This window comes from Hippopotamus amphibius, chromosome 3, assembly GCF_030028045.1.
Source record: "Hippopotamus amphibius kiboko isolate mHipAmp2 chromosome 3, mHipAmp2.hap2, whole genome shotgun sequence".
In the NCBI taxonomy this organism is placed as follows: domain Eukaryota; kingdom Metazoa; phylum Chordata; class Mammalia; order Artiodactyla; family Hippopotamidae; genus Hippopotamus; species Hippopotamus amphibius.
The window spans coordinates 30048513-30075773 of record NC_080188.1 but is presented as its reverse complement, the minus strand read 5'-3'; the positions used below and the strand labels follow the sequence as shown (position 1 = coordinate 30075773).

Below are 27261 nucleotides of genomic sequence, written 5' to 3'. Positions count from 1 at the left end.
TGCGGATATTGAAAAATCCTTGCTTCCCTAGGATAAATCCCACTTGATCATGGTGTATGATGTATTTTAATGTACTATTTTAATGTATTGTTGAATTCGAATTGCTAGAATTTTGTTGAGGATTTTTGTATCGATGTTCATCAGTGATATTGGCCTGTAATTTTCTTTTTTTGTGATACCTTTGTCTCAGTTTGGTGTCAGCATGATGGTGGTTTCATAGAATGAGTTTGAAAGTTTTCTTTCCTCAACAATGTTTTGGGAACAGTTTCAGAAGGATAGGAAACATTCTCTAAATGTTTGATAGAATTCACCTGTGAAGCCATCTGGTACTGGACTTTTGTTTGCTGGGAGTTTTTTAATCACAGTTTCATTTTCAGTACTTGTGATTCATCTGTTCATACTTTCTATTTCTTCCTGGTTGAGTCTTGGGAGATTGTACCTTCTAAGAATTTGTCTACTTCTTCCAGGTTGTCTGTTTTTTTGGCATACAGTTGCTTGCAGTAGTCTCTTATGATTCTTTATATTTTTGTGGTGTCAGGTGTAACTTCTTTTTCATTTCTAATTTTATTGATTTGAGTCCTCTCCCTTTTTTTCTTGGTGAGTCTAGCTAAAGGTTTATCAATTTTGTTTATCTTTTCAAAGAACCAGCTTTTAGTTTCATTGATCTTTGCTACTGTTTCCTTTGTCTCTATTTCATTTATTTTTGTTCTGGACCTTATGATTTCTTTCCTTCTACTAACTTTAGATTTTGTTTGTTCTTTCTCCAGTTGCTTTAGGTCTAAGCTTAGTTTATTTGCGATTTTTTCTTGTTTCCTGGGGTAAGATTGTGTTGCTATAAACTTCCCTCTTAAAACTGCTTTTGCTGCATCCCATAGGTGTTAGATCATTGTTCTTTCATTTTCATTTGTCTTCTAGGTATTTTTTTTTTTTAGTAAAATTTATTTATTTATTGGCTGTGTTGGGTCTTCCTTGCTGCACAGGGGCTTTCTCTAGTTGTGGCGAGCGGGGGCTACTCTTCATTGTGGTGCATGGGCTCCTCATTGCGGTGGCTTCTCTTGTTGTGGAGCATAGGCTCTAGGTGCATGGGCTTCAGTAGGTGCAGCACATGTGCTCAGTAGTTGTGGCTCATGGGCTCTAGAGCGCAGGCTTAATAGTCGTGGTTCTTGGGCTTAGTTGCTCTGTGGCATGTGGGATCTTCCTGGAGCAGGGATCGAACCTGTGTCCCCTGCATTGGCAGGCAGATTCTTAACCACTGTGCCACCTAGGAAGTCCCATCTCTAGGTATTTTTTGATTTCCTCTTTGATTTCTTCAGTGGTCCATTGGTTGTTTAGTAGCATATTGTTTAACCTCCATGTGTTTATATTTTTTACAGTTTATACTATAAAGCCATGGTCACCAAAACAATATGGTACTGGCACAAAAAAAGAAACAGATCAGTGGAACAGGACAGAAAGCCCAGAAATAAATTCATGCACCTATGGACATTTAATCTATGACAAAGAAGGCAAGACTATACAATGGAGGAAAGATAGTCTCTTCAATAAATGGATCTGGGAAAACTGGACAGCTACATGTAAAAAAATGAAATTAGAACGTTCTCTAACACCATACATAAAAATAAACTCAAAGTGGATTAAAGACCTAAATGTGAGACTGGACACTATGAAACTCTTAGAGGAAAACATAGGCAGAACACCCTCTGACATAAATTGCAGCAATATCTTTTTTGATCCGTCTCCCAGAGTAATGGAAATGAAAATAAACAAATGGGACCTAATTAAACTTAAAAGCTTTTGCACAACAAAGAAAATCAAAAAATGAAAAGACAGCCCACAGAATGGGAGAAAGTATTTGCAAATGACGTGACCAACAAGGAATTAGTCTCCAAAATTTACAGGTTATGTAGCCCAATATCAAAAAAACAAACAACCCAATCAAAAATTGGGCAGAAGACCTAAATAGATGTTTTTCCAAGGAAGACATACAGATGGCCAGGAGGCACATGAAAAGATGTTCAGCATTGCTAATTATTAGAGAAATGCAAATCAAAACTATAATGAGATATCACCTCACACCAGTCAAATGGCTATCATCAAAAAATTCACAAACAGTAAATGCTAGAGAGGGTGTGGAGAGAAGGGAACCCTCCTACGCTGTTGGTGGGAATGTAGATTGGTGTAGCCACTATGGAGAACAGTGTGGAGGTTCCTTAAAAAATTAAAAATAGAGCTACCATATGATCCTGCAATCCCACTCCTGGGCATACACCTGGAGGAAAACATGGTCCGAAAGGATACATGTACGCCAGTGTTCTTTGCAGCACTGTTTACAATAGCTAAGGCATACAAGCAACCTTAAATGTCCATCGACAGATGAATGGATAAAGAAGTGGTACATGTATATAATGGAATGTTAATCAGCCATTAAAAAGAATGAAATAATGCCATTTACAGCAACATGGATGGACCTAGAGATTGTCATAGTGAGTGAAGTAAGACAGAGGAGAAATATCGTATGATATTGTTTATATTTGGAATATAAAAAAATGATACAAATGAACTTATTTACAAAACAGAAACAGACTCACCAACTTAGAGAAGGAACTTATGGTTACCAGGGGGGAAGGGTGGGGAGGGAGGGATAGTTAGGGATTTGGGGGTTGACATGTACATACTGCTATATTTAAAATGGATAACCAGCAAGGACCTACTGTATAGCACAGGGAACTCTGCTCAATATTCTATGACAATCTAATTGGGAAAAGAATTTGAAAAAGAATTGATACATGTATATAGATAACTGAATCAGTTTGTTGTACACCTGAAACTAACACAACATTGTTAACTATACTCCAATATAAAATAAAAAGTTAAAAAAAAGAAAAGAAAATGGTATCATTGAGAAATTAACACTCTGGGGGACAAACTTTGATGGATTGCTTCTGTCTCTTCTTTGCCTCCAGTCAGATAAATCCTCTCATCTCCTCTGCATTCACCCCAAATAAGCCATGTTTCTCATGGCTCTGTGTAGCTTGGTAACCTACTACCTTGGGTTTGTTTCGTCTCCTTATATGCCTTTCTTAATATCCAGGCACTGAATCCTGCCTTTCCAAGGTGTCAGCTTGTCCCTATGCTTCAGGCTGTCTTTTTGAGGTGAAACAGTGGCTTCCAAACATCTTTGACCACAGCCTATAGTAAGAAATATATTTGATGTTGTGACCCAGTGTACACATACTCTAGTAAACACATACCTGAAACAACAGTTTCAGGAAATATCCTAACCATTACTAGGTGTCCTGTACTTTGACTTTTTTTTCTATCCCTTTTCATTTAAAAAAAAATGCTGATTATAACCCCTAGACCAAAGTGTAGGAAGTTTATAATGTTGTTAATATATTGATATATTGTCCTCCATAAGTTGGTACCAATTTCTACTCCCACCAGCAGTGTATGAGAGTAGTCAAAGCTGATATTATAAGTGCTTTGAAAATTCTGCCTTTAGAGTATGTGACTCATCAATGTTCTCAAACTTGTTCAATACCTGTCTTGCATGGGGATAGAGTATCTTGTGCATTAACTCAGCTCCTTTTTCAGTAGTAGTGGGAGAGGGAGAAAGAAGCCTGTGGGTTAGTTGAACATTTTTTAGGATTCCATCCTGATTTATTTATAATGTTTTGATTGTGTCTCTTTGAATAGCTTTTTTGTGGTGGTTGTACATATTTTATGTATAGGTAACTTATTACAGTCTCCTGGTTAACTCCGTTTACTCACCCCCTCCATTTCTAATATAATTGCCTTTTATATTTTCTTTATATATATTGAGAACTGTATTACATAGTATTATAATTCTTGCTTAAATCATCAAAAATAATATAGAAGACTTAGGAGAAGGAAAAGGCTATTTTATTTACTCATGTTCTTCCTCTTTCCAGTTTTTCCCTCCTGATTTTCCAATATTCCTTCTTTTATCATTTCCTTTCTGTTTGAAGAATTCCTATAGTCATTTCTTTTTTTAAGGCAGGTCTACTGATGACAAATTCTTTTACTTTTCCTTCATTGGTGGATATTTTAATTTCTCTGTCTTTCCTGAAGGATATTTTGTCTGGATATAGGATTCTCGGTTGGCAGTTCTTTTCTTTCAGTACTTCAAAAATGCTTCTGGGCATCAAAAGTATGAATAGAAATTGAAATTCAGAATGTTTATTAACTATGATCATAATGGTCTAAGTGTTAAAGAAAAACCTTTTTTCTGAATTATAATTATGAGTATGACATAAATGTATTTTTGATTTTATTATTAAACAATTACTAAACCTAAATGTATCTCTTCTGAGGGGACTTCTCTTTTCATGAAATTTATGTATCCACGGATGAATATTACATATATGTTAGAATGAGACTGGTTTCAGTGGTAATTAATGGTAAAAAGAAATGATGTTGGGTCATTAATAAGTGTAAAGTTTACAAAACACTTAGTTATAATTTTGTTAAGGTCATTTATAGTAAGCTTTACAATATATTCCTGCTAAACTTATCTATATCTAATAAAGTCTATATAGGAATGAAAAACAGCAGAGAAATGGGTGAAATGTGACAGTATGAAGACCTGTCCAGGTTTTAAAAGAAATATGGAGTTACTGTGTCCAGTGTTCTTTTGGCAAAAGTTAATAAAAATGTTTCTCCATAAATGTTCAAGAAAATATAAAACTCTTACTTAACTTTGGTATGTGTTATGTTTACTTGAATATGTGACACTGACTGAAGTGAGAGCTCTTTCCAACTCCTTGAAATCGTGTAAAATATCTTAAAGTTGCAGATACTAGACACAGGTGATTGATAGAATGTACTAATTTCTTTCTCGTTTCTTTGAGAATGGTGAAAGTACAGATCTTGAATTCTAATTTAAGTTGCTTCTCAGATCTTGAGTTCTAAATAATTCTTGATAAATTATGTAAGGAGTCTGGCCACAGACTTTTAACCTGGATGAACTAAGTTCAATATTTATCATAACTGTTTTCATTGGATTCTCTCTCAGACAAGCTTCTTAATTAGAAATTTTTGTAATTCTCACATCCTGAAGTTTTAACAGTTCATCGGGGCCAAAATACCACCTTTTTAATGTCATGTATTGTTCTTAACAGAAGTGTATGGTACAGGGAAAAACGAGAGCACCTTGGATATATGGTACTTCCATTAGAGGATACTCCCTTGATATCAGTATCCACTCCCCTCAGGTTTGTTTTTTTTTTTTAATTTTTAAATTAATTTACTTATTTTATTGGCTGTGTTGGATCTTCATTGCTGCACACGGGCCTTCTCTCATTGTGGCGAGCAGGGGCTACTCTTTGTTGTGGTGTGCGGGCTTCTCATTGCCGTGGCCTCTCTTGTTGAGGGGCACAGGCTCTAGGCACATGTGCTTCAGTAGTTGCGGCACATGGGCTCAATAGTTGTGGCTCACGGGCTCTAGAGCGCAGGCTCAATAGTTGTGGCACACGGGCTTAGTTGTTCTGCGGTATGTGGTATCTTCCTGGGGTAGGGATTGAACCCGTGTCCCCTGCGTTGGCAGGCGGATTCTTACCCACTGCGCCACCTAGGAAGTTCTCCCCTCAGGTTTTGATTTTCATCTATGCTTCAGATTTTGTCTTTGTGGTGTTGATTCTTCATTCATTCAAAAAACTTAGGATATGTTACAAAAACATAATTGTCAGGGAGTATCAATCTTTATTGTATTTCAGTGACTAAAACTCCACGAGGGCAGGAATTTGGTGTTTTTTTCCCCTGATCATTGGATATGTAGAACCAGTCATCGTAAGTGAATGAATGAGCACAGAACAAAATTTCCAACTTTTTCCCTAACAGAGAAATAACCAGGTTAATGTTGTAAAGTCTTTTGTTTTTGTTAATCTTTAAAATAGTACTTTTCAGATTGAAAGGTAATTAAAATGCTTTTAATATTGTGGTAAGAAGTATCATCAACATTTCTGATGATAGTGTAATAAAAGCATCTACCTTATAGGGATGGTGTGAGGATTAAATTAGTTAATATGTGTAAAGCACTTAGAACTGGACTTCACACATAGTAAAATGCTTGGCGACTATTAATTAGTAACTGAAAATGGTGCTGAAATTGACTTCTTCCCCATCATTTTGCAGGAGCGTCCCTGATGGTCGTTTGATCAATTCATTCATTCATAGGGAGGCTGGCAGTTTTCCCTCAGGCCCTTGCAAAAGCCCCCTGAAAGGATCATCCTCCACAGGACTTTCCCTCACCTTCCTTCCCAGGGGTCAACCTCTAAGACCCTCGAGGCTAGGGACTGGGAAGAGCTTCAGAATGGCTAATATATTGCAGTCAAGTGGTGAGAGTTTAAAATATGCTCTGCCCGTTAGCCCTGTGTGACTGAGTGACGCAGGGCAAATTGCTTCACTTCTTACTTTCCTCCCTTACCCATCTGGTCTCAGAGAATGACCTCCATCCCTTTTCTTACACTGAGAAGCCACACTAGACTTCTTTTACTTCCACACAAATGCCATATCCTCTCCTACATCTGGCCCTTTGAACATGCTGTTCCCTTCTAATGAAACATGTTCTTTCTCTCCCCTCCCCCTTGCTTTATTTGGTCAGATCCTACTCATTAATTGCCTCTTTTCTAGGAGACCTTTCCTAACCAGTTCCCACCAGCTTGGTTTTTATCTTCACCATGCTTTGCCTTCACACCATCATGATTCTTAAAGCCTCTCATCCCATTTGGAGTTGCCCTACAGACTGAGCTTCCATAGGGATTGATGGAATCCGACATGTTCATTGCTGCATCTCCAGTTCCTGGCACATAGGAAGTCCCAGTTAATGCTGTATATGTGGATGGGAAAAAAAATACTAGTGATGCTGTTACTTAGAGTTTGGTTAACATTATTTCCACAGCTGCCCTTGTTTTACAGGTTTTTTTTTTTTTTTTTTCCTGTAAGGCTGCTGAAACTTAGAAGCTGATTTTATCACAGTGTAAGATGCCTTTGGAAAATTCTGCATTCCTCTTAGATGAATCTTTACAACTTGGTGAGTTTCACGAGATATCGTTAATCTTCCTTTTGAGCTGGGAAGTATGCCTCCTTTCCTTCCCTTCCCCTTCCTCTTCCCCCCTCCTCCCCCACTCCTTCCCTTCCTTTTTTGGCATAATTATTGGGTACAGTGAGGTTTGCAATCTCCTGGCAAGGAGCATAGGACAGAGAATTATAAAAATATTTAGGGCATGATCTGCTACCTTCTTTGATAGTTATTTATCTTTAGAATTTTTATTCTTCAGAGGAATAAAAAATTATTTATTGGTAAGATACTTGATATCCAGATGTGTTTTCTTTCAGCAATTCTTGAGCAAATGACTGAAAAGTAGAATAAGAGTTATTTCCTGTCAGGTGTTAGGTTTAGAGATAAAGAATCAGTTGACTGAGGTAAAGAAGGGCTGGTCACCTACTGTAGCTCCAGCTTACAAGCAAGTCTCTTCATCAGGGGTCTATACACCACCAAATCCAGCCTCTTGCCTGTTTTTGTGTGACCCATGAACTAAGAATAGTGTTTACATTTTTAAATGGTTGGGGAAAACATATCCTGGAAGAACAATATTATTTTATTGAAATACTTGAAAATTATATGAAATTCAGGTTTTAGTGTCTATGAATAAAGCTTTATTGGAATACAGCCACTCTTGTTTTTTACATATTGTGTATGGCTGTTTTCAAACTATAGTGGCAGAGTTAGGTACTTGCATCAGAGACCTTAGGGCCCAGAAAGCCAAAAATACTCACTATGTGACCCTTTACAGAATAAGTTAGCTGACCTCTACTCTACCTGGGTGGAGAAGTATTTATAGATTGAGTGCAAAGTAAGAGATGGTGTGGGAAAATTAGAGGGAGGTAAGAATTGATACCAGCTCTCAGTGACTGACTTACACTTTTTTCTGTCTAGAAAGCAGAATCCATGTTCACATTAGACTGACTTGTGTTGCTGTTTTAAAACAGAAAATAAGTTGATCATCCTATCACTTTTAAAATGAATGTATATGGGCATATGTAGAAAGAAAATTAGTATACTACTCTGTTTTTTACCAGGTATTAGTGTTACCATAATAACTTAATAAGCACACTGTCCTCTGAATCATGAAGGATTACAAGGATCAGGTATCAAGCACACTAAAATAGTAGCTCATAATACCTTGCTTAGCCACCCTTACGGGAAACAGCATTGATAAAAGTTAAGCCATAAATGAAAGTTCATCTAAGCTATGTTATTTGGGGTTGGTAAATTTTGTGCCAGCCACTGTGGTCATACAATTAACCCAAATTAAGAAAAAATTGGTGTAAAATGTGTTAAAGAATAATAAAAAATAAAGTTCTAGCTAAGCTGTAAAAAGCTATAGCTAAAATAAAAAATAACTATGGAAGTGACGTTAATAGTTACTGATCACATGACAGCTAAGACCCAAACTGGGACTAGATACACCCCTATGCTTAGCACTAAACTTAAATAATTATAATAACAAAATTAGTCACCGGAGTACTACTAACAATAGGTTAAAATTCAAGGGACTTGATGGTGCTTCATACTCCTCTAGAGGAGCCTGTTCTATAATCTAAACCCTGATAAACCTCACCAACATTTGCTAATTCAGTCTGTATATACCACCATTTTCAGCAAACCCTAAAAATGAATAACAGTAAGCATAATTATTGTACATAAAAACATTAGGTCAAGGTGTAACGTATGGGATAAGAAGAAATGGGCTACATTTTCTATTTCAAGAACCTATTTCTTACTATACAAAAGTTTTTGTGAAACTAAGAACCAAAGGAGGATTTAGTAGTAAATTAAGAATAGAGTGCTTAGTTGGTCAGGCCGTGAAGCATGCACACTCCGCCCATTACTCTCCTCAAGCATTAATAACCTCTTATAACCTCTGAGTAAGTACCAGACATATGAGAAGACATAAAGTCGTAACAAGGGAAGCATACTGGAAAGTGTACTTGGATAAATCAAAGCATGTAGTTTACACTCAGGAGATTTCATAATTTACGGATGCTTTGAACCAAATCTAGTCCAAACTGCCAGCAAATTCAACTATTATAAGCAGGTTAAATCATTCACTCAATAATTAAAGTATAGGAGATAGAAATTTAAAAAATTTTGGCGCTATAGAGAAAGTACCATAAATGCATGATGAAGGAAGCATTAAAAGTAATAAAAAGCAAAGGTTTCCCTTTTTACCTTTAGTATAATGATTTAACTATGCAATTTTTAACAGAAAAGTTAAATACCCTGAAGCCAGACAAGCTATGAACAGTTTATTAGAACAAACTCATCTATGTGGCAAAATTGTGAGATTTATAAGTAGAGGTGACAAGCCTAAAGAGCCCTGTGATAGTTGGTTGTCCAGAAGAAGAATCTTAGTTCAACTTTAAGAACTCTTAAAAAAATCATAAATTTTAATGTATTTTTAAATATTAATCTAAAAAGTTACAGCTTTTTAGAAACAGGATACAGTCTTATCTAGAGAGTAAAAATAAACAACACCATAGTTGGCTTAAAAGCAGCCAATGATTAAAGAAAGTTCAAGCTCAACAACACATTTACCTTAATACTAACAGTAAGTAAATCAACTCCTAATTTGATACTGGACTAATCTATTAATTAGTAGAAGCAGTAATGTTAATATGATACATAACAAGAAATATTTCTCCTTGCGTAAGCTTATATAAGTAATAGATATCACTGGTAGTTAACAACAAATAAACCTAAGTCAGTGTTAGATTATTTATTAAAATTACTGTTAACACGACACAGGTATGCACCTAAGGAAAGATGAAAACAAGTAAAAGGAACTTGACAAATACAAACCTTGCCTATTTACCAAAAACATCACCTCTAGAGTAACTAGTATTAGAGGCACTGCTTGCTCAATGATATCTGTTAAATGGCCATGGTATCCTGATCATGCAAAGGTAGCATAATCATTTGTGCTTTGAGTAAGGACTTGTATGAATGACCACACAAGGGTTTTACTGTCTCTTGCTTTTAATCAGTGAAATTGACCTTCCTGTGAAGAGGCAGGAATAACAAAAGATGAGAAGACCCTATGGCGCTTTAATACCTCCTCCCCCCACACTCCCTGTAATGAACTAAACCATCAAGGGATGGGTTAACAGTTTTGGTTGGGGTACCTCGGAGAACAAAAAAGCCTTTGAATGATTAAAATTTAGATGAACTAGTCAAAATATCTTATCACTTATTCATCCAAAAAATTGAACAACAGAGCAAGTTATGCTAGGGATAACAGCGCAATGCTATTCTAGAGTTCATATTGACAGTAGGGTTTAGGACCTCAGTGTTGGATCAGGACATCCCAGTGGTGTAACTGCTATTAAAATTTCATTTATTCAACAATTAAAGTCCTGTGTGATCTGAGTTCACACCATATTAACCCAGTTTCTATCTATTATATATTTCTCCCAGTATGAAAGACAAGAGAAATAAGGCCTACTTTACAAAAGCACCTTAAAACTAATTAATGATCTTAATTCATAAAAACACCCTGCCCGAGAACAGAGTTTGTTAGGGTGGCAGAGCCCTGTAATTGTGTAAAGCTTAAACCTTTATTATCAGAGGTTCAACTCCTCTCCCTAACACTGATCATCCCAATTCCTCTAGATGTAGCATTCCTCACACTAATTGAAAAAAAAGTACTAGGTTATATACAACTTTGAAAAAGACCAAACTTTGCTGGACCTTATGGCCTATTATATCCTATCACTGATGCAGTTATTTATTAAAGAACCACTACGACCAGCCACATCTTCTGTTTCCATATTTATTATCATATCCATTCTAAAAGTATCTAATAGTACCTTTTGTACAGTTTCTGTTTTTTCTGTATATGGAGATTACCTGGTTTGGTTTTTTTTTTGAGGTACGCCAAAGTCAATCAGCTGTATTTATACGCATATCCCCATATTCCCTCCCTCCCTCGACTCCCCCCAACCTGTTATTTTTTAAGTCAAAGTACTAATATATTATTTGGGAACTGGTTGTGACTGTTTCAGTGGAACAGAAGCTAGTATGTATGTTGGAGATGACAGTACATGGTCCCTTTTGGAGTCAGTAGATAGATTGGAGGATAGTCTTAAGGATCTCTTCTGCATTCTGACAGAGGCAAGTTAAGTCCTCTATTAGGAGATTAAAGATCACGATTTCAGGATCTACCTTTCTTGTGCCTCTAGAACATTTCATAGTATTGTGCCTTTGGACACGTTTACCACTCTGCATCCTAGTTGCTTCATTTTCAAAATAGGGAAGAATAATACTTTTCCTGTTTGAAAGCAGGAATCTTAGGTTTACTAAATTATAAGTTTCTTAAGGGTAGGTACCATGCCTGTTTTTTTAATCTGTTGGATCCCTCTGTTGCTGTCATAGGTCTGGCACACAGTTGGCACACAGTCAATGTTTGTTGAATAAAAGAACAAGATCTCTTGTGTCTCAAATAGCCGTTAGATCTATGCATGATCATAATAATTCCAATTCATTTAAAGGTTTGTATACTGGGATTGGGCATCTTTTTGTTAGCTGTAGGAGAGAATTTTGATGAAAACTGTTTTGATGAAAACCGTTTTTTTTCTGGATCCATTCCTTACAGGTAACTATCACATCATTGGCCAGATGTGTTTGTCTAAGTTGATTATACTTTAGACTTTTTATTGTAATTTTTTGACATCTTGAGGGACAAGGTTATGAAACTGCTAATCCACAAATTACCAATATCAAAGAAATCGAGAAACCTCCTCATTATAAAGCTTTAAAATGTATATATACTAAAGCTACTCTTGGATAGGAAGATTTATATATTCTCATCTTTAAGTCTTCTGAAATTTTTCCTAACTCTTCCACTGAATCTCTTTTTAAATGAAACTTACCTGTATAGTTTGCTTAAGAACCCAAGTTTTAAAATCTTATCTTGAAGAATACCTTGTAAACATAAGACGTTTTAAAAGGTATTTAGCTGAAAGAAAACTTCCAGATTAAAGGAGTCTAGGGAGATAAAATAGCTAAATCCAATACATGACTCTGAAGTGGACCTTGAACTGCAGGAGCAAGAAAGCCCTAAAGGACTTTATTTGCTCTGTTAAAAAAAATAGACGTTAATATTGTATAATTGTTAAATTTCCTGAAGTCAGTGACTATTCTATGGTTATTTAAGAGAATGTCTTTGTTTTTAGGTGGTACATATTTAAGTATTTGGGGGTAAAGGGGCATGAGATATGCAGCTTACTCTCAAATGGTTCAGAAAATACGTTTATCTGTATATAAAGAAAATGATACAGATGTTAACAGTTGGCAGACTGGATAAAGTATATATAGGAGTTCTAGTCCTAACATCATAGTTAAGTATCCATTAGTACAATTTAGAACTTTAAAAAAATCTTAGGTATAGTTTACTAAATTTTCATCTATCCTGTACTTTTCTTTAATGTTCACTTCAGCTTGTTTCATTAAAAGTCTATTAAGTTTTCCCTTAGCTCCATAAATATACTTTGTTTTTAAAAGTGGATCTGTTTTTATTGTCATAAGTATTTTGAAGGAAATTCAAGAATAATGATCTATTAGTGTTTTTTAAACTGGAATAAATAATTGCAGACCTTTTTTGAGCGTTTACTTTGTGGTACGCGTTATATTCTAAGCACTTTACATTTAATAATTCATTTAATTTTGCAACAACCTTATGCTTACACCTTGCCTTGATTTGCTTTTTTCAAGTTTAGCTAAAACTGAGCTTAGATGCTAAGCCTCAGAAGCTTTGAATTTTCTTACCTCTTTTTTTCCAAATACAAACTGTGGGAACTGGTGACCTGGAACTTAACATAGAAAATTGAGAATATTTACATTAGGAAAAAAATATCATCTTAGAATTATCTAGTTTGTGAATATGAGATAGGTCTAACTTCAAGGTAGACTTTTACCTCATAATGTGGGAAGAATGCACATATCAAAACTATTCTTCAGTAATTATCCAGAGAAAGGAAGTAAATGGGACTTCTGGTACCCAAGTAAGAGGCAGGTTGATGTAGAAACCTAGTTCTACTGGACTTCAGTTTCACCAAGTAAAATAATCAAAAAATTAAAAAAACAAGGGACTGATATAGTATTGCTAACTTTTAAAATGTTTTATATTGAATTAAAACATGCATATTATACAGTGCATAAATACCGAGTGTCATTTTGATGAAATTTTGTGAAGTCAACACTCGTTTAACCAATACCAAGATCAAGATATAGAACATTTTCATCAATCCAGGAGCCTCCTTCATGCCCCCTGACAGTCATCACACACTCCCAAAGGTAACTATTATTCTTGCTTCATTCACTATTCATTAGTATTGTCTATTTTTGAACTTCTTTTGTCTTTTTATGATCAACATCTTGTTGATGTGAGTCATTCATATTGATTCATAAAGCAGTAGTTCATCCTTTTTCATTGTTTTGTAATACTTCATTATATGTATATACCAAAATTTATTCATCCATTGTACTGTTGATGAGCATTTGGTTTAGTATCAGTTTTTGACTTATGAACAATTCTGATATGAACATTCTTGAGCATGTCTTTTGGCACATATGTATGCGCTTCTGTTGGATAAATATCTGGGGTGAAGATGCTGGGTCAGGGTATTTGGCTGATTAGCTTGTAGATGCTTCTAGTGGTCGAGTCAGTTTACACTTCCACCTGCAGTGTACATGAGTTTCTGTTGCTCTCCATCCTCAACAGCACTTGAAATTATTAGTTTCAAATTAATAACTCTTTTACTGTGTATGTAGTGAAATTTTATTGTAGTTTTAGTTTGTTATTATCTGGTAACTTAAAAGGTTGACCCTTTTGGATATCCTCTTTTGAGAAATACCTGTTCATATTATTTGCCCTTTTTAAAAAAAATTTTTTAACAGATGATAAACAGCATATATTTAGAGTGTACAATTTGGTATCCCAATCTCCCAGTTCATTTCCCCCCAACCCATCCCCGCTTTCCCCACTTGGTGTCCATGTTTGTTCTCTGCATCTGTGTCTCTCTTTCTGCCTTGCATTTCCTCTTTCATAGTTGTTAGCATTTGTCTTATGTATTGAGGTGCTCCTATATTGGTTGCATATATATTTATAATTGTTATCTCCTCTTCTTGGATGGATCCCTTGCTCTTTATGTAATGTCCTTTCTTGTCTCTTGTAACATTTTTTATTTTAAAGTCTATTTTATCTGATATGACTATTGCTGCTCCAGCTTTCTTTTGATTTCCATTTGCATGGAATGTCTTTTTCCATCCTCTCACTTTCCGTCTGTATGTGTCCCTAGGTCTGAAGTGGGTCTCTTGGAGACAGCATATATATGGGTCTTGTTTTTGTATCCATTCAGCCAGTCTATGTCTTGATTGGTGCATTTAGTCCATTTACATTCCAAGGTTATTATTGATATGTATATTGCTATTACCATTTTCTTAATTGTTTTGTGTTGGTTTTTGTGGGTCCTTTTCCTCTCTTATGGTTCCTGCTTTGAGAAGTTCCTTTAGCATTTGTTGTAGGGCTGGTTTGGTGGTGCTGAATTCTCTTAGCTGTTGCTTGTCTGGAAAGCTTTTGATTTCTCCATCGAATCTGAATGAGATCCTTGCTGGGTAGAGTATTCTTGGTTGTAGGTTCTTCCCTTTCATCAGTTTAAATATATCATGCCACTCCCTTCTGGCTTGCAGAGTTTCTGCTGAGAAATCAGCTGTTAACTTTATGGGAGTTCCCTTGTAGGTTATTTGTTGTTTTTCCCTTGTTGCTTTTAATAACATTTCTCTGTCTTTAATTTTTGTCACTTTGACTACTATATATCTTGGCGTGTTTCTCCTTGGGTTTATCCTGACTGGGACTCTCTGCGTTTTCTGGACTTGGGTAGCTATTTCCTTTCCCATATTAGGGAAGTTTTCAACTGTAGTCTCTTCCAGTATTTCCTCAGGTCCTTTTTCTCTCTCTTCTCCTTCTGGGACCCCTATAATGCGAATGTTGATGCGTTTAACAATGTCCCAGAGGTCTCTTAAGCTGTCTTCAGTTCTTGTCATTCTTTTTTCTTTATTCTTTTCCACATCAGTGATTATCACCATTCTGTCTTCCAGCTTACTTATTCACCCTTCTGCCTCAGTTAATCTGCTATTGATTCCTTCTAGTGTATTTTTTATTTCAGATATTGTGTTGCATATCTCTGTTTGTTCTTTAATTCTTCTAGGTCTTTTGTAAACTTTTCGATCTTTGCATCCAATCTTTTTTCAAAGTCCTGGATCATCTTCACCATCATTATTGTGAATTCTTTTTCTGGAAGGGTGTCTATCTCCTCTTCATTTAGTTGTTTTTCTGAGGTTTTGTCCTGTCCCTTCATCTGGTACAAAGTCCTCTGCTTTTTCATTTTCTCTGTCTTTCTGTGGCTGTGGTGTTCAGTTCTACAAGATGAAATACTGCTGATACTGCTTGATACTGCTGTCTGTCCTCTTGTGGAGGAAGCTATCTAGGAGGATGGTGGGTGCTTCCTGATGGAAGGGACTGATGGTGGGTAGGGCTGGGTGGGTGGAGCTCAGTAAGACTTTAATCTGCTTCTCTGCCAGTGAGTGGGGCTGTGTTCCCACCTTGTTGGTTGTTTGGCCTGAGGCTACCCAGCACTGGAGCTTACAGGCTCTTTGGTGGGGCTAATGGTGGACTCTGGGAGGGCTCATGCCAATGAGCACTTCCCAGAACCCCTGCTGCCAGTGCCCATCTCCTCAGTGAGCCACAGCTGCCCCCCACCTCTGCAGGCAACCCTCCAACACCAGCACGTGGGTCTGATTCAGTCTCCTGTGGGGTTACTGTTCCTTCCCCCTGGGTCCTGGTGAGCACACTTTTTTGTCTGCCCTCCCCAGAGTGGAGTCTCTGTTTCCCCCAGTCCTGTGGAGGTCCTGCAATCAAATCCCGCTGGCTTTCAAAGTCTGATTCTCTGGGGATTCCTCCTCCTGTTGCTGGACTCCCTGGTTGGAAAGCCTTTGTGGGGCTCAGAACCCTTACTTTAGTGGGTGGACTAATGCAGTATAACCGTTCTCCAGTTTGTGAGTCACCCACCCAGCATTTATAGGATTTGATTTTAACGTGATTGCGCCCCTCCTACCGTCTCATTGCGGCTTCTCCATTGTCTCTGGATGTGGGGTGTCTTTTTTGGTGAGTTCCAGTGTCTTTCTGTTGATGATTGTTCAGCAGTTAGTTATAATTCCGGTGCTCTTGCAAGAGGGAGTGAGCGCATGTCCTCCTACTCCACCGTCTTGATCCTATGTCTGTTTGCCCATTTTTCTGTTGGATTGTGTGTCTTAAGGATTTGCAGGAGTTCTTCATTTCTAGGATAAATTTTTTGTTGGGCTAAGTATTAAATCTCTCCTACTTCTTTACTCTTTTAGTAGTGTGTCTTAAGATAATTTCTTAATTTTTTTTCCTTTTGAAATATTTATTTAATGGCTGTGTTGGGTCTTCTTTGCTGAGCATGGGCTTTCTCTAGTTATGGTGAGCAGGGGCTGCTCTTCACTGTGGTGCGCGGGCTTCTCATTGCAGTGGCTTCTCTTGTTGCAGAGAATGGGCTCTAGGTGCGTGGGCTTCAGTAGTTGTGGCATGCAGGCTCAGTAGTTGTGGCTTATGCACTTAGTTGCTCCATGGCATGTGGGATCTCCTGGCCCAGGGATTGAACCCATGTCCCCTGCGTTGGCAGGCAGATTCTTATCCACTGTGCCACCAGGGACACCCTCTTAATTTTCATAAAGTCGTTTATCAGACTGTTCTTTTATGGTTAGTTCTTTCTGTGTTTTAAGGATTCTTTGTATCTCAAAGCCAAGAAGATATTCTGCTATGTTTTCCTCTATAAACTTGAGCGTTGTAACTTACACACTTAGATTTCTGCATGGTATATGGTAGGATTCATGGTTTATTTTCCATTTGGAATTCCATTTTGTCCAGCATTATTTATTGAAAAGACTCTTTCCTACTGTAATGCAGTAGTAGTGCCTTTGATGTTATTCAGGTGACTTTTTTTGTGGGCCTATTTTTGGACTCTTATTTCTGTTCCATTAGTCTCTTTGTTGTTATGCCAGTGCCATACTCTTTTTTTTTAATTAATTAATTAATTTATTGGCTGTGTTGAGTCTTCGTTGCTGCACACGGGCTTTCTGTAGTTGCGGCGAGCGGGGGCTACTCTTCATTGTGGTTCGCGGGCTCCTCATTGCCATGGCTTCTCTTGTTGCAGAGCACAGGCTCTAGGCATGTGGGCTTCAGTAGTTGCAGCACATGGGCTCTGTAGTTGTGGCTCACGGGCTCTAAAGTGCAGGCTCAGTAGTTGTGGCACATGGGCTGAGTTGCTGCACGGCATGTGGGATCTTCCTGGAGCAGGGATCAAACCTGTGTCCCCTGCATTGGCAGGCGGATTCTTAACCACTGCGCCACCTAGGAAGCCCAGTTCTCCTACTTTTGTTCTTCAAAATTGCCTTGGTTCTTTTTGGTTCTTATGAATTTCAATAAAGATTTTATACTCAGCCTCTCAGTTTCCTAAATGAGTAAATAAATAACAAATCCCTGCTTAGTATTAAGCAAATTAAATATTTATTATTTCATATTATTATTGTCTAGTTTAATATTGAATCTGTAGATCAATTTGGATATATTAAATATCTTTCCATATTGAGACTTTCAATGTTAACCATAGTATATCTCCATATATTCAGATCTTTTAAGATTTCCCTCAGAAATGTTTTTTTTTTGTGTATAGAGGTCTTACACATCTTTTATGAACTTTTAAAGGTGATATTGTGGTTATGTTTTTGTAAAGTCCTTATAATTTATAGATTCATCCTAGAGTATTTACAGATGACATAATTTAGTTTTGGGAATTTGCTTCAAATAATACGAAGGAGGATGGGAAGGAATGGGGAAGGGGCAGTATAGATGAAATAAGATGGACCATGATTTGATAATTGTTGAAAATGGGTGATGGATATATGGGTTAATAATTATTCTTTTTTTACTGTTGTGTATGTTTGAAATTTTCCATGAAAATAGGTTCAAAATATGTATAACAACTGAAGATTGAAGCACAAATATGTAAGAACTCAAAAGTTTCTGATAATACTTTAAAAAAACCCTCATTTTATTACTCTGAAAATCACTGGTAAATGAAAGAATCAACCATGTAGCCTTCATTTTCTGCACAGATTTTATCCCAGGATAACCAGATAGTTAAGAGGGAAAGTTTACTCTTGTAGAGAAATCACTGGTAATAAGAAATGCTGGGAGAATAATAGGATTAGAAACTCATTGTGGTGCAATTTCTAATAGAATTGTGATCTAAGTAATGATCAGTCAATGACTACTAAAGCCATCAGGTGAAAGTCTGTTGGGAAGTGGATATAACAAAATGGAGTGAGCCTTTCTCTGACTGATTAGAACTAAATACTCTCAATAGAATACCAAGAGCAACTATCTAAAGACTTTGAAAATTAATAATAGGCAAATTGAGAAGGGAAGTCATAACTTGAAGACTAGCCTGTATAGTGGTGAATATATCTTTTTTTTCTTTTCATGACCCACCTTTGACCAAATGGTGGGCTGAATTAGGGAACTGCACAGTGGGTGTAGCAGTTTGCAGAAACCCTGAGAGAAACCCCTATTTCTAGCCAGAGGACAAGGAAAAGGAGTTCTCCCTTTTCCCTCCCAAGCCTGCCCTGACACCATCTCCACCTATAAAGTTGCATTGCCATGGTGGTACAAGCACTTTAAAACTCTGAGAGAAAACCATTTTTCTGGTCACAGGATTTGGGAAAAGGCCCCTGGAAACTGGAGCATGCTGGGGAAATCTCACAGAGAGGAGAGCTGATGTGAGAGGAGACCCACAAAGCTTCCACCTTACTTATGAGCTACCCATGCATGTACAGACCCAAAGAAACACAGCAAAGACAGAGAACTGACCTATGATATAAACCGCTGTTCAAGTCCCAGACTTGCTCCTGAGAGATGCATGCAGAGGATAAACCCAAGTAACATAGCAAAGACTGAAAATTGAGCTGACAGTGGTACTGCTACCCCTAGAACGCAATATATAACTTGTAGTATAAACTTAAACAAAAAAAATCAAATTCTCCAGAAGATGTTACTAGAATCCAGTTTCATAATCTAATATTCAGAATGCCTAGGATATAATCCAAAATTACTTGACATACAAAGAAACAGGAAAATATGACTTTTTAAAGAGAAAGACAATAAATAACTGCCAACCCTGAGATGATTCAGATGATGGAATTATCAGAAAAAGACTTTAAAGCACCTGTTATATTATATCCATGGCCCATGAGACAAAAATGAACATTTTTCAAGTGAATAGAAAGATTCAATAAAAATATACTTAATATCTCAAAAAATATATAGAGAAAGATAGTTCTCTGAAATAGAAACCATATAAAAGAATCAAGTGGTAATTTCAGAACTGAAAAATATATATGAAATACAAATTTACTGCATGGGCTCAATAGCAGACTTGAAGATAAATCAATAGAAATCTCAAATTGTATCTTCTGTATCAAGGGTATGTCTCTGTTCTATAATAGTTAAGTCCCGGTTGTACCCTGTGAAGCCTGGTCATAGGCCTCTGGCTGTGAATTAGCATCCATTTACATATCCTCTTTTATCCTTAATTACTCTTACTTGCATGCTACAAATAAAATGTGTCTGTATCAAGGGAGTTCCATCTCCCTTGATACTCCACAGATTCAGATATGGTCTTGGCCTGTGATTTTCCCAGACCTTGTCTGAGAAAGGATCAAGCAGTGAGTCAGTGGGTTAAAAAAATGATAGTCAGCTAAGGAACTTAATATACCCACTTATTTTTGTTCATTTGAAAACTTTGAAAGTACTTAGATACAGAAAAGTGGAACTGGACAGCATATATATAAATCATATATTGTAAAATCTTACAATTTAAAGAGAGTGAATTTTATCTTATATATAAATGTATATGTAATAATAATTTTAGTGAAGAAGGAATACTTTATGGTGGTAGTTTTCTGAATAATCTGTGGTTCAGAATGCATCTAAACTTATTTGAACTAGTTTTCAGGTGGTTGTGAACTTGTTTGACCTACTTGGCTGCACAAAAGCAACCTGGCAGTTTACCCAAGTTTTAATAGGTCAAAACAACTGTCTTTTTTATGAAGTGATTACACTGCAGAAAGAGGAATATTCATGGCCTTGAAAATTGACATTTTTTGGTAGTATTTTATATGGATCTGGTGGCCTCACCGATGAAGTATATGTCAAAACGTTGTCATTATATTTATACATATTATTTGTAAGTTATTAAATATCTCATGAGCTGACCCTAAACCTGTTATTTTTGTAATGCTACTTAATCAGATTTCTTAACAGGTCCCTGTAGATTTATAGCACTAATGAAATTCTGTACTTCTTTTGGGTTGATATAATTCACTCTGTTTTTCTGGAGATCCATCTTGAAAATTTATATACATTTGCCTTTTAAAACTAAAACATTCCACAAAGGCTAGCATTGATCAATCTTATTTGGATATCTGTTTGATACCTATAAATGATGCCGCTTTTGTGTATGGTGTAGCCATTAAATAATTGTCCAAAAGGGAAAGTATGCTCTCATATGCATTTGGATATTAAACTAAAATTTTTGCCATTCAGAAAAGCATCCATTAGAGCCTGTTGCATATAGCAATAAAGTTAGACCTTCGGTTGCAGTTAAACTCATGCAACTGGAATTCTCATACATGTTATTTCTCAGTTTCCTTGAAGAAACATGAAAGGAAAAGATAGTTCAGATAGTTATAAACTTCTGAATGGTGATATAGTCTTTTATCTATTGATAGATCAAATTACTTAATGTTTATCCCCAAAAGATATTTTGTGTTCATCAAAGAGATTTCTTGGGTCATGGCATGTGGTAAGCAGAATAATGGCCCTTCAAAGTTGTCCATATCTTAAGTTCCCAGAAACTGTGACTATCTTAGGTTAAATGGCAAAGAGGAATGAAGGTTGCTAGTCAGCTCATTTTATAATTGGAAGATTATCTTGGATTATCTGGGTGGGCCCAGTGTAATCAGAAGGGTCTTAATAAGGGAAGAGGGAAGCAAAAGAGATGGCAACCTGAGGAGGACTTGGCCTGCTGCTGGCTTTGGAGATTGAGGAGGGGATCCATGAGCCAGGAATGCAGGCAGCCTCTAGAAGCTGGAAAAGGCAGGGAAACATTTTCCTGTTCAAGTTTCCAGAAAGAAATGCGGCCCTGCTGGCACCTTTAGTTTAGCCCAGTGAGACCTGTGTTGGGCTCTGACCTACAGAAGTGGGAGATAATAAACTTGTATTGTTTTATTCCATTGAGGTTATAGTAATTTGTTACAGCAGCCACAGGAAACTAATACATGGTACCTCCATTTAGTTTTTCACTAGCGCGAGTTTTACATATTGATTAATTGAATCCTGATGTGAAGGACAGTGCGATTTCCTGTGAAGATCAATTTTAGTTTAGTCTGTTAAGAAGTCATTTGTATTGATGATGTGTTGGACACTGAGGGCAGACCTTTGTGTACCCAGGGATCTTTATTATCTATTTCATAGGAATGGTGACAGGTTTAATGTGGCTGGAGAATAAGGAATATGTGTACAGTGAAGGTGGAGTGGGAGATGAGGCTGGAAAGATAAAATGAAGCTAGAAAGGAAAATTGGGGTCTTATAATTTGTCAAAGCAAGTGATCTTCAGAAGCCTCAGTTTCCCTCCACCTGTTCTTTAATATTTGTGTTATTTGCACCTCTGTTAGTAAATGCTGTAAATAAGTTGGAATTATAAGACGTTTTTATTATCAGCTTGACTTTAGCTGTATTAGAGTTGTAGGCAAGTTGCATTTTGCCACAGAATGGCTCATGGAATGGCTTATCCCTCTGAATCTATATGTTAAATATACAAAGGAATCAGTGGCAAAAAAGGAAGACTAGAGTTTAGACAAATATGAAAAAAAATTAAGCATTTCTAATGAAGGATGATGAACAACCTGACCAACAGAGATTGTTATTATCTCTGATATCCTCTGACCATCTGAGAGAAACTTGCCTTGCTCCTTTGTACCTTTTATGGGATGAGAAACTGAAGGGCTCAGCAAAGATTAGGAGGCTAGGACAGGTTAAAAAAAAAAAAGACATAAACATAAGTAAATAAATTAGGGCTGTGTGGCCAGTTAGAAAAAAATGCTTGTGTATGTGTGTATGTGTTTGTTTTTTGTGGGTTTGATTCTAGCAGATCACTTGCTATCCTAGCTCTTGTGTGAGATTCAGAGGGATAAAGTGCTTGAAATTGAAAATATGGAGGGACATGTGATTATTGGTAATGGTGAATTCTAGAGTAACTCCAGGGGGATGAGTAGGAGGTAGGCACAGGATTGTTGGAGGAGAGGAGATCAAGGAGTTGACTGGCCAAGATGTTGGGAGGATCATTTATGTAGATCATTTACCAAAATTTGAAAACAATGACAAAAGAGGTATTGGGGAGAGAAACAGCCCTCAGGGAATGAGAGGGCTTATTCTGGGGGTTTATGAATGCTTACAACAAGCAAATGGTAATAACTGATACGGTCTTGGGGCATGGGAGAGAAAAAATAGTTCAGAAATTACAATAAGGAGCAAGGACGTCCACCTCACACCAGGGCTTTGTCATGTGAGACATGGGAGAGAATTACAGCTATCACTTGAAAGGCTAGAGCAGAACTCCTGGAGGAGAGTTAGAGACCTGTTGGTACAGGAAATGAGAAGTGAGTATGCAACAGCAATATTGAGGAAGTAGGATATTTTGCTAATGGCATGGTGGGAGTTCCAGAGGATACAATGAAAGGATTTTGGAAATTGGGAAAGAAAGGGGAAGGGGTCAGTGTGGGGATATACAGAGTATACAGGGCAAGAGTCTAGGTGATGGTGGATGATCTGAGAGTCTTGGGCCTGTCCTGGTGACTGATACAAAAGGAAAGTAGGGCATAATGGGATTAGTCCTGGTGGTTTCCTAGGTAGATTATTGTAAATATGGAGGGAGAGAGGGTTTGGGAAAGGCAGATTTATCAAGAGCAGCCAGAGATTTTAGACCTGTATTAAATTTCTGTTGTTGTCATAGAACAACAAACTTAGAAACTACCACAAATTTAATGGCTTAAAACAATACACATTTATTATTTTATAGTCCTACAGCTCAGAAGTTCCACAAGGGTCTCACTGGGCTAAGAGCAAGGTGTCAGTAGGGCTGCATGCCTTTCTGGAAGCTTCAGAGGAGAATGTTTCTTTGTGTTTTCTTTCTTTGGGAAAGAAAGGGGAAAGGGTCACTGTGGGAATATACAGAGTATATCTAGAAGCTGCCCATATTCCTTGACTTGTGGTTATCTTCTTTCACTTTCAAAACCAGCAACATTGCATCTTTCTGACTTTTTTGTCTCACAGCTGTGACCAGAACCAGGCAAGATCCTCTGCTTTTAAAATCACTCATGTGAGTACATTGTACCACCCAGAATATCCAGCATAAACTACTGATCTTGAAATCTTTAACCCTTATCGCATCTGCATAGTCCTTTTCTGAAGCATATTCACAGGTTTCAGGGATTAGGGCATGGCCCTTTAAATGGAGCTGTTATTCTGCCTAGCACAGGACCCTCTCTTTCTTCCTGTGGATACTAGTGTAGGGCCTGGTGCACAGTGGTATAAGTTTGAGGTTATGGTACCTGGTTCAGTGTGTAGTTCACGCTGAGACTCAGGCTTGGGCCCTTCCTGCACCTTCAGATCTTATGTGGGGCTCACTGGAGACTGGGGACAGGCTCAGGCCTTAGTCTCACATCAAAAAAGGGTTAAGGTGCTCATGTATTCTGTGGACCAGATCAGTCCATCACATGAAGAGGAAGCTCAGACATTTGAAGAAATACATTAGTTGAATAACTGCAGTAGTCTTGTGTGCCACTAGAGCTGTATTAATTTTTCAGTTTTTGTTTAATGAGGCTTCAAAAATACCTCACATCTAGACGTTTGACAGGCTAGAATTTTGGTAGCATTTGATGTTTGTCTTGAGCCAGAATTTTCTTTGGTTCTAAGAGGTCTGGTTCATGAGACTGTGGCTTGGGATGTGTTTCTTGTTCTTACTGTCAATTTTAAATTTAAGTTGGTCTTAGAAACTGCTGTAGAGTCAAGGATGTTTTTTCATCTTGGCAATGTTTTATATCCATTGTAGAGGTGGACTGATGTTCCCATTCAGTAGTGAATAAATTGAAGAACTACTGTTAAATTTCATCTTTACTCATACATTAAATAATTAATTTTAAATGTATTTGTCTTTTTTTTACAAGTTAAAATTGTTCTCTTAGAATTAATTATCTTTTTAGCTATAATACAGATAGTAATCTGCTGAGGCAAGTTTGAATTTTTCATAAATGGTGATAAACATAGTTAAGGACTGTTGGCTTTTGTATTATACCAGTCAGTTAAATTTCAGCACTACTTTTAATTAATGTTAATAGATCCATCAGGCCTAGAAAGATCTGTGATATCAGATTGAACTAGCCTAAATTCCAAAGTAGGTCAGTGGGTCAGTAGGTTATTAGGTTAGAAAAAGATTTTTTGGAGTTTCCATTTTTTTAAACCTAGGTTCTTGAGTTAAACCTTTTTAATGAATAATTTAAAAGTTGTTAATAATTAGGTGAAAAGCTTTTTCCTTAAGTTACATGAACAATACCTAGGAAAATAGTCTCTGTTACTCATGTTTTGTAATAGTAATGTGTTACTTTGTTGCTCATGTTTTGTTCTCTGGAATGGATAACATGTACTTTATGTTCTTATGTGTAGCCAGGGCTCTAGTATTGGACAATTAAAAGAAAACAAACATTAAAAAGGCAGTAAAGTTTTTGATTATAAAATAATACATATTCTTGGAAAAATTTTAGAAAGTGCTAAAGAAAAAGTAAAAATGGAAAAAAATCCATGAGCTAATTACTCAGGAATAACAACAGGTGATACTTTGGCATATTTGGATTTATGTTTGATATATTTTTAATGCCATTGTTACTGCTGTTGGATGTTTAATTCTTCCGAGCTTTACTATTTTAAGTAATAGTGCAATGAATATAAAACTTTGGCTACATCTCTGGTTATTTCCTTTTTTTTCTGAAGTTAAATTACTAGGTCAAAGGACATTTAAGTGCTTCAAGTTATTGACTCTTCTCACCAAACTCTTTTTAGAAAAGGCAGCCCTAATTTACTCTCTTGAAGCAGTGTTGTGTCTATTTCGTATCTTCATCACCAAACTTATCAGGCTGTTATTAAATGTAATAGAGACTTTAGAGTCATTTTCTTGTCCACAGTGCAGTGTTGACATTGTCCACTTCTTTTTTTTTTTTTTTTGGCGCACGGGCTTAGTTGCTCCGCGGCATGTGGGATCTTCCTGGAGCAGGGATTGAACTCATGTCCTCTACATTGGCAGGCGGATTCCCAACCACTGCGCCACCTAGGAAGCCCAACATTGTCCACTTCTTGAAGCACTCTTTTCCTTTAATTTTACTGACAGATAATCCTTCTTGGCTTTCTTCTGTATCTTTGGTCCTTTTCCGTCTAGTTGATACTATTATTAACACTATTCATGCTTAAAATTTATTGAGCCTTTGCTGTTTTCTATATACTGTCCAAACGTGTAACATAGTTAATCCTCAAAACAACTGTATGTGGTGGGTACTACTATTATCTCCATTTTAGAAATGAAAAAAATGATGCATAGAGATTTAGTGGCTAGTCTCAGACTCATATCTAATAAAGGAGCTAATCTGTAATTCACACCCAGGAAATGTTTCCAGAGCCCATTTCTTGAAAGTTTTTTTGCTCTGCCTCCTCCCCATTTTACCAGCTACTTTTCCGCCTGTTTCTAAAATATTAATTTGTCATCAGGCTTCAGTCTTAGCCTTTTTTTCCCCCTCATTTTATATGTTTTTCCTAGAGGAGCCCATCCAGTCATTATCCTTAATTCACATATTTATGTTGATGGCTCCCACTTTACATCTTCACCTAGTTCTTTCCTGAATGCCAAACCCACATTTTCAACTGCCTACTGTTCATTTTCCCTCTTGTATGTCGCACAGATATCTTAAAAATAACGTCTAAAACTGAATCCATCATTAAAAGTATTTGTGAGGTATTTGTTACATAGTGATTAAGAGCATAGTTCAAGCTAGACTATCAGGGTTCATATCTTAGCTTTACTGCTGATCTTGGCCAGCTTACCTGTTCTCTTTGTGTTTCAGTTTCCTCATCTGTAAAATGGAGATAATAATGGAGCTTACCTCATATGATCGTTGAGTGTTAAATGAGACAAAACTTTGAAGGATGCCTAACACATAGTAAATGTTCAGTAAATGTTAGCCACTGCTTTTAACATCATTCCATCCCACTCCCCTCCAACTTACTCCTGTGTTACCTATCAACCCACAGATGCATCCAAACCAAAATTTGAGTGATATTCTTGACTGCTCCCTGCCCCCACCTTCTGTTAATCAGTTGCCAAATTCTGTCTAGTCATCTCAGTATCTATTAAAATTCCTATATTTCTTCTTATAATCTCTGCATCTATATTATTTCACCTGAACTGTTATAATACTCTGCTTCTACTGGTTTCTCCAATTCTAGTCCTGCCTCCTTCCATTCCATTCTCTTTGTTGTAGCCAAAACGATGGTTCAAAAGAACAGATGTCTATTAATGTCACTTTTCTGCTTAAAGCCTTTCAGTGTCATCTTGGGGAGGGATGGGAGTTCCCTTCATGTGCCTGTTCATGGTCTGCTCACCTCATCATTATCATCTCCTGCCACAGCCTCTGGCACCCTCTGCCCTTAGGTTTTTGCTCTAATCATACTAAACTACTTGTAGTATTTTAAAATCACAGTTCCTTCTCATGTCTCCAGACCTTTGCATACACTGTTCTTTTGGTATAGATCAAATTTCTCTCTTTGCCTGGTGAAGTCTTATTTTATTCTTCAGATCTCAGCTTACATATTACTTCTCCCAGAGGCTCCTTTAACTTCTGGGTCACTCCCAGTGTGTTCAGAGAGCACTTTGTGTCTTCTCTGGGAACTGCCTCGGATGTAGTGGCTGTGTCTACTTCACTGTTTCAAAACTACAGTCAGC

General features: G+C 36.9%; 1 protein-coding gene across 8 annotated transcripts in view; it reads left to right on the top strand.

Annotated features, from left to right (window-relative positions):
• The window catches only part of CLOCK (clock circadian regulator), a 131486-nt gene that overhangs the window by 32338 nt on the left and 71887 nt on the right, over positions 1-27261 (top strand). For 5 of the 8 annotated variants that reach the window (XM_057726671.1, XM_057726672.1, XM_057726670.1 and 2 more), the window contains exons 3-4: positions 6964-7051; positions 13234-13375. The exons of 1 other annotated variant lie outside the window; for it this stretch is intronic. The gene's annotated coding sequence lies outside the window, so the exon portion shown is untranslated. The remainder of the gene's footprint in view (positions 1-6963; positions 7052-13233; positions 13376-27261) is intronic. 2 more of the 8 variants (XM_057726666.1, XM_057726669.1) reach the window with 1 other exon arrangement.